Source organism: Chelonia mydas, chromosome 8 (assembly GCF_015237465.2).
Source record: "Chelonia mydas isolate rCheMyd1 chromosome 8, rCheMyd1.pri.v2, whole genome shotgun sequence".
NCBI lineage: Eukaryota > Metazoa > Chordata > Testudines > Cheloniidae > Chelonia > Chelonia mydas.
In genome coordinates, this window is record NC_057854.1 from 79,184,122 (window position 1) to 79,193,301 (window position 9,180).

Here is a 9,180-nt window from a genome sequence, read left to right on the forward strand (position 1 = left end):
GAATCAATTGAGGAAATATTCAAAGTGACAAGTATACCACCTTTTTACATTCACATACACCAGAGCCAGCCACTGAGATTTACAACAAGAGCCTGGGCCTAGTCTCAGTGGTTGTGTTCAACATGTTCTTCAACTCTCATTACCCTAAGGGTATGTCTACACTACGAAATTAGGTCGAATTTATAGAAGTCGGTTTTTTTGGAAATCGGTTTTATATATTCGATTGTGTGTGTCCCCACAGAAAATGCTCTAAGTGCATTAACTCGGCGGAGTGCTTCCACAGTACCGAGGCTAGAGTCGACTTCCGGAGCGTTGCACTGTGGGTGGCTATCCCACAGTTCCCGCAGTCTCCGCTGCCCATTGGAATTCTGGGTTGAGATCCCAATGCCTGATGGGGCTAAAACATTGTCACGGGTGGTTCTGGGTACATATCGTCAGGCCCCCGTTCCCTCCCTCCCTCCGTGAAAGCAAGGGCAGACAGTTGTTTCGCGCCTTTTTTCCTGAGTTACCTGTGCAGATGCCATACCACGGCAAGCATGGAGCCCGCTCAGGTAACCGTCACCGTATGTCTCCTGGGTGCTGGCAGACGCGGTACTGCATTGCTACACAGTAGCAGCAACCCATTGCCTTGTGGCAGCAGATGGTGCAATACGACTGGTAGCCATCATCATCATGTCCGAGGTGCTCCTGGCCACATCGGCCGGGAGCGCCTGGACAGACATGGGCGCAGGGACTAAATTTGGAGTGACTTGACCAGGTCATTCTCTTTAGTCCTGCAGTCAGTCCTATTGAACTATCTTATGGTGAGCAAGCAGGCGATACGGATTGCTAGCAGTCATACTGTACCATCTTCTGCCGGGCAGGCAAGAGAAGAGGATGGCTAGCAGTCGTATTGCATCATCTTCTGCCGGGCAGCCATGAGATGTGGATGGCATGCAGTCCTTCTGCACCGTCTGCTGCCAGCCAAAGATGTAAAAGATAGATGGAGTGGATCAAAACAAGAAATAGACCAGATTTGTTTTGTACTCATTTGCTTCCCCCCCTCCCCTGTCTAGGGGACTCATTCCTCTAGGTCACACTGTAGTCACTCACAGGGAAGGTGCAGCAAGGTAAATCTAGCCATGTATCAATCAGAGGCCAGACTAACCTCCTTGTTCCAATAAGAACAATAACTTAGGTGCACCATTTCTTATTGGAACCCTCCGTGAAGTCCTGCCTGAAATACTCCTTGATGGAAAGCCACCCCCTTTGTTGATTTTAGCTCCCTGAAGCCAACTCTGTAAGCCATGTCGTCAGTCGCCCCTCCCTCCGTCAGAGCAACGGCAGACAATCGTTCCGCGCCTTTTTTCTGTGCGGACGCCATACCAAGGCAAGCATGGAGGCCGCTCAGCTCACTTTGGCAATTAGGAGCACATTAAAAACCACACGCATTATCCAGCAGCATATGCAGCACCAGAACCTGGCAGAGCGATACCGGGCGAGGAGGCGACGTCAGCGCGGTCACGTGAGTGATCAGAACATGGGCACAGATTTCTCTGAAAGCATGGGCCCTGCCAATGCATGCATCATGGTGCTAATGGGGCAGGTTCATGCTGTGGAACGCCGATTCTGGGTTCGGGAAACAAGCACAGACTGGTGGGACCGCATAGTGTTGCAGGTCTGGGACGATTCCCAGTGGCTGCGAAACTTTCGCATGCGTAAGGGCACTTTCATGGAACTTTGACTTGCTTTCCCCTGTCCTGAAGCGCATGAATACCAAGATGAGAGCAGCCTTCACAGTTGAGAAGCGAGTGGCGATAGCCCTGTGGAAGCTTGCAACGCCAGACAGCTACCGGTCAGTTGGGAATCAATTTGGAGTGGGCAAATCTACTGTGGGGGCTGCTGTGATGCAAGTAGCCCACGCAATCAAAGATCTGCTGCTATCAAGGGCAGTGACCCTGGGAAATGTGCAGGTCATAGTGGATGGCTTTGCTGCAATGGGATTCCCTAACTGTGGTGGGGCCATAGACGGAACCCATATCCCTATCTTGGCACCGGAGCACCAAGGCAGCGAGTATATAAACCGCAAGGGGTACTTTTCAATAGTGCTGCAAGCTCTGGTGGATCACAAGGGACGTTTCACCAACATCAACGTGGAATGGCCGGGAAAGGTACATGACGCTCACATCTTCAGGAACTCTGGTCTGTTTCAAAAGCTGCAGGAAGGGACTTTATTCCCAGACCAGAAAATAACTGATGGGGATGTTGAAATGCCTATATGTATCCTTGGGGACCCAGCCTACTCCTTAATGCCATGGCTCATGAAGCCGTACACAGGCAGCCTGGACAGTAGTCAGGAGCTGTTCAACTAGGCTGAGCAAGTGCAGAATGGTGGTAGAATATGCATTTGGACGTTTAAAGGCGCGATGGTGCAGTTTACTGACTCGCTTAGACCTCAGCGAAACCAATATTCCCACTGTTATTACTGCTTGCTGTGTGCTCCACAATATCTGTGAGAGTAAGGGGGAGACGTTTATGGCAGGGTGGGAGGTTGAGGCAAATCGCCTGGCTGCTGGTTACGTGCAGCCAGACACCAGGGCGGTTAGAAGAGCACAGGAGGGAGCGGCACGCATCAGAGAAGCTTTGAAAACCAGTTTTGTGACTGGCCAGGCTACAGTGTGAAATTTCTCTTTGTTTCTCCTTGATGAAACCCCCCGCCCCTTGGTTCACTCTACTTCCCTGTAAGCTAACCACCCTCCCCTCCTCCCTTCGATCATTGCTTGCAGAGGCAATAAAGTCATTGTTGCTTCACATTCATGCATTCTTTATTCATTCATCACACAAATAGGGGGATGACTACCAAGGTAGCCTAGGAGGGGTGGTGGAGGAGGGAAGGAAAATGCCACACAGCACTTTAAAAGTTTACAACTTTAAAATTTATTGAATGCCAGCCTTCCTTTTTTTGGGCAATCCTCTGTGGCGGAGTGGCTGGTTGGCTGGTGGCCCCCCACCGCGTTCTTGGGCGTCTGGGTGTGGAGGCTATGGAACTTGGGGAGGAGGGCAGTTGGTTACACAGGGGCTGTAGTGGCAGTCTGTGCTCCAGCTGCCTGTGCTGCAGCTCAACCATACACTGGAGCATACTGGTTTGATCCTCCAGCAGCCTCAGCATTGAATCCTGCCTCCTCTCATCACGCTGCCGCCACATTTGAGCTTCAGCCCTGTCTTCAGCCCGCCACCTCTCCTCCCGGTCATTTTGTACTTTCTTGCACTTTGACATTATTTGCCTCCACGCATTCGTCTGTGCTCTGTCAGTGTGGGAGGACAGCATGAGCTCAGAGAACATTTCATCACGAGTGCGTTTTTTTTTCTTTCTAATCTTCACTAGCCTCTCGGAAGGAGAAGATCCTGTGATCATTGAAACACATGCAGCTGGTGGAGAAAAAAAAAGGGACAGCGGTATTTAAAAAGACACATTTTATAAAACAGTGGCTACACTCTTTCAGGGTAAACCTTGCTGTTAACATTACATACATAGCACGTGCTTTCGTTACAAGGTCGCATTTTGCCTCCCCCTACCGTGTGGCTACCCCCTCAACCCTCCCCCCTCCCTGTGGCTAACAGCGGGGAACATTTCTGTTCAGCCACAGGCAAACAGCCCAGCAGGAACGGGCTCCTCTGAGTGTCCCCTGAAGAAAAACACCCTATTTCAACCAGGTGACCATGAATGATATCTCACTCTCCTGAGGATAACACAGAGAGATAAAGAACGGATGTTGTTTGAACGCCAGCAAACATACACTGCAATGCTTTGTTGTACAATGATTCCCGAGTACGTGTTACTGGCCTGGAGTGGTAAAGTGTCCTACCATGAAGGACGCAATAAGGCTGCCCTCCCCAGAAACCTTTTGCAAAGGCTTTGGGAGTACATCCAGGAGAGCCGCGAATGCCAGGGCAAAGTAATCCGTTCACATGCTTGCTTTTAAACCATGTATAGTATTTTAAAAGGTACACTCACTGGAGGTCCCTTCTCTGCCTGCCGGGTCCAGGAGGCAGCCTTGGGTGGGTTCGGGGGGTACTGGCTCCAGGTCCAGGGTGAGAAACAGTTCCTGGCTGTCGGGAAAAGCGGTTTCTCCGCTTGCTTGCTGTGAGCTATCTACAACCTCATCATCATCTTCTTCGTCCCCAAAACCTGCTTCCGTGTTGCCTCCATCTCCGTTGAAGGAGTCAAACAACACGGCTGGGGTAGTGGTGGCTGAACCCCCTAAAATGGCATGCAGCTCATCATAGAAGCGGCATGTTTGGGCCTCTGACCCGGAGCGGCCATTCGCCTCTCTGGTTTTCTGGTAGGCTTGCCTCAGCTCCTTAAGTTTCATGCGGCACTGGTTTGGGTCCCTGTTATGGCCTCTGTCCTTCATGCCCTGGGAGATTTTGACAAAGATTTTGGCATTTTGAAAACTGGAACGGAGTCCTGATAGCACGGATTCCTCTCCCCATACAGCGATCAGATCCCGTATCTCCCGTTCAGTCCATGCTGGAGCTCTTTTGCGATTCTGGGACTCCATCATGGTCACCTCTGCTGATGAGCTCTGCATGGTCACCTGCAGCTTGCCACGCTGGCCAAACAGGAAATGAGATTCAAAAGTTCGCAGTTCTTTTCCTGTCTACCTGGCCAGTGCATCTGAGTTGAGAGTGCTGTCCAGAGCGGTCACAATGGAGCACTCTGGGATAGCTCCCGGAGGCCAATACCATCGAATTGTGTCCACAGTACCCCAAATTCAAGCCAGCAAGGCCGATTTAAGCACTAATCCACTTGTCAGGGGTGGAGTAAGGAAATCGATTTTAAGAGCCCTTTAAGTCGAAATAAAGGGCTTCATTGTGTGGACGGGTGCAGGTTTACATCGATTTAACGCCGCTAAATTCGACCTAAAGTCCTAGTGTAGACCAGGGCTAAGACTTGAATACCTGTTGGTATTAGATTAAACTTTTAGGTTGTGATGTATTGTGGTTTCAATCCAAGGCACTCAGAAGTTTCTCTTACACTTATATATTTGTTAATCATGTCTGTGGGGGCACAGATGGGACCACAGGGCAGTTTATATGAAGATGAAGCTAATATGTATAGGTAGAACATGCTTCAGGATACTTGGCCAATGGATGCTCTCTCAGTGAAACGAGTGAAGTGTGGGCCTTGCAGAGTAGACTTTCATAGGATGATTAACAAGAAATGGTAACAAGAACAGTGGTCTACAAAAGCATACTGTGAGATATTAAGGTCATTATCCTGAACAATTCAGGATCCCAAATTTAGTTTAATAGATGTCTAATGTTTAACAGATGTCTAAATGACATCTCAGAAGAGAGAGAGCAGTAATCAAATGATCAGGTAATAATCCCAAGGCTGCAACACCTTAACTGATCTAACAGGCTGTTGAAGCTAGGTACATCCTAAGAAAGACTACCTTCACCAACTATCATACCCCTTCCTGAGAGATACTAAATGCCTTCAGTGAGAACTGAGGACACTTGACACTCCTCAAGAGGCACTCAATGTCTTGCAGGATTGGACCCTATATAAAATGTCAAAAACGCTTATGAAATTAAAACAACCATCCCACAACCCCAGCTAGCCCCACAGGATATAAATCTGTATCTATATCTGCATTTGCAGCTCAGCTGTGCTGGTTATGTGCCTGATCCTGATGTCTCAGCTGCTGCTCTAAGTTGCACCCAGCTACAATGGTAGCTAAGGGGCAATTCTGGCAACTGGGGACTGCTAGAATGCAGCAGCTTGCCAGTCATGACCATATTGTTGTTGTTTATTTACAGCTGTGCTTAAAGGTCTCACAACTAAGGTTGGGGCCCTCTTGTACTTTGGAACCATACATATGTACAGTAAAAGATAGGTAAGGGAAAGGACGAATTTTACAGATGGGAAGTCAAGCACAGAGAGATTAAGTTACTTGCCCAAGGTCAGCTAGGAAGTTTGTGTCAGAGCTGTGAACCCAGATCTCCTGAGTCCCAGTACACCGTCCACAACACCATTGTTCCTCTCTTTTCCTTCCCTCCACCGCTTCCCCCATGTGCCCAGTGCTAGACGCTGTATTTATTTGCAGGGATTAGCAGGGGAATCCCCCAGATAGTTGATAGTGCCATCTTTCTGGATACTTTCATGGCAGGAGCAGTATACAGCAGGTGGACAAGAATCTGTACCCTGCAGTACTTTTCAGGAATATGCCACCCCAGCTGTAAAACAAAAACCACCCTAACACCCACTCCAAGATAAGCCCTTTCCCTAGGAAAAGCCTGGGAGAACATGTGGAAATTAAAGTTTAGTTTGAAAGGCACATAATCTAGACTTTGGTAAATGAAAGAGGGAAGCTAGTTTCAGAATCCAGGGACTCCTCACAGAGATGCAAACCACCATAAAGTGGTAAATGCAGATTTTCTTTAATACTGTAACTCTGTTTTGATTAAACAACCACCTTTTAAAAATGAGCAGGATTACTTTCCCCCAGTCTCACACAGATCCAATATCATATATAGGCTTATCTTCTACCTAGTGCTATTAATTGTTAAATAATCAACACAAAATTTTTATCATCCTTTTCTAAACACAGTCACAGTAGGAAAAACCTACTCACCATGCATTAGTTCAATAATGCTGCTGTTTAATATTTCTAGGACTTAGTCTTAATTCACTCCTTGGCTGGTCCAAACAGTATGGAACAATGCCATTAGACAAATGATCTCTTATTTCAATTTTATGCAGGATTAATTTAGTTGTTCAAGATTTACCAATGAAGACACCATCGGAAGTCCTTTAAAAGTTTAATGTTACTCTCCGCTAAATTGAATGTTGTCCATATCAGCTAAAATATTTCTGGTTTTGTACTCTCTATCTAGTTGACCAGTTTGATAGCTCCATTCTTTCAGACAGAAATTGCTCTAATTTTTTTCTTTGATTGATTTGACATTTCCATTGACACAATAGCCTATGAGGCTATGAATGGTTTTCCAGAGTTATTGTTTTGAATTATATTCACAGCTGACTCTGCCTTATTTAGATCTTCCAGTATAAACACAATATTTGGATTGCTTTCAAAGTAGTAATGCCCCAAAGCTAAATTGAATATTAAAAAAAAAATTATGTGCCCGTCATCTTCAAGAACCGCAAAATGTTTATTGGTGGTAGAATGACCATAGATGCTTGGACCAATTGTTTTCTGTAGGTCAGTCACTGCTTCTGTTATCCAGTGAGTCATATTTTCTTTTTAAAAAACCCTTTAAGGAATTGACTGTGACATGAACTATTCATGGTGAATTATGAGCCTCTACTCAATGAATGCATTGGGTGAGGAGCTGAGCTGGTTGATTAGAACAAAATGATTTGTGAATATTTTTGCCATTAAACATGATGAGGCTGATTCTTCATTGCTCTGCCCCTTGCATGGTCACTTATATGTTTACAAAGTAGGGTAAAATGAGACTAGATCAGACTGGTATTTTACATGCAGCTTGCGCAGGTGTATATGACTTTATGAAAGGCAAGGCTATGAAGAATTAACCTTGATGAGTTTACTACACTGTTTACTATTCACAGGGTCACATTGTCTGTTGTTCAAGAGTATTGGAGGACTGCTGTTCTATTTTCCTGGCATAAATGAATGAAGTTGGCCATTCTAGTTATCATCTAAAGATCATAAAAAATAGACAAAATCTCACAACCCTGCAATATCATCTAAATCGTTGTATTCCGTTACAAATCTTTTCCTGATAGATAATCATTTGCTGTTTTCTGAAATATCTGTAAAAGTGTTTTGATTTCCCTTTTGGTTCTTTCTTATAACCACAATAAGATACATTTTGTTTCTATATAACATTACAGTAGCATTTTATGACACTATCCAATATAAAATCACATCCGTATGCACAGTTGTGCTCACAGACTGTCCATTGTTTACTGTACCTCTTCACCTTTGAAATATGTTCACCCTGAATTTTGTGTGACTATAGCAATTATATACTTTGGAAGCATCTCCAGCAGCTTTTGATGAATATTTTCTTTTTCTAGAAATGTAGTGATGTACACATTTATTAAAACAATTGATATTCAGTGACCAACTCATCAGCTGTTTCATCTTTTACTTGGGTTTTGCTGAACTACCCGTCTTTTATCTGATCTTTTCCCACTTTTGAATTGCAGCTCTTGATCTTTCATTTCCTGATTTATATGAAAAAATATACATTTTAATAATTTTCCCTAACAGTTGGATCATGCCTGTAATTCAGTATTCTTCTGGTGCCACTTTCATAAAGCTTTTTTTTTATCATACTTTTTTTCTCAACAATATTTTTGAAAAACAGCTATGGACTTATTGAAAAGACAAAAAACAAGAAAAAAATCTTTACCTACTAGATTCATTTTTTTTTCTTTTTAATTTAACTTTTAAATTAAGGACCAGAATGTGCCTGGCCTTCATTCAGGTAGAGTGAGGCAGACAGGGCACAAGAAATGTGTCCCTGTTCCTCCTTATTGCAGTCCATGTAAAGATTAGGCACACTTGTAGTCACTCTGCTCAGTGAAGTCGGGAACAGGGATTCTCACTCTCTTTCCAGTTCAGTAAAAGTGATCTATGAGGAAGTCCTACTGCTGCTTCCTGCACACGTCATTGTTCACTGCCCAGTAGTTCCTTACAAGTTCTCTTTTTCAAACTATCTTTAATCAACACATCAGACAAATGCAAGACACAACATATCAATATAAATACAATTATGAAATAGAGGATGTACTGTACAAAATGTATATATTTACGTGCTGTGGATGAATGGAGGGATTCAAGAGTTGGACCCACAACCTCCCACGAGGACTACACCCCTTGACGTTCCTTAACAATTACCATAGAGACATTTATATTTGAAACAATTCTTCAGTTGGGTTTTATTTACCTTTCTCAGTCCCAGCTGATCACCAGGTTCTTCAGGCTTTGTCCCTTCCTAAAATACAGCCTTTTTCTTACCTGCCACCTCTTGGGGCTCAGGTTAATTTACATGTAATTCCTTCCTCAGGCCTTTCTTCTTCCTGAAGGGGTTTGCAATTTTCATTTGGGTAGAGCCCTTTCTCCATGGCCTCTTCCCAGTCTTCTCCACCCCCCCATTCCTGGGGTTTCTCCCCAGACTAAGTTCCAGCTTTGTTTATGTAGC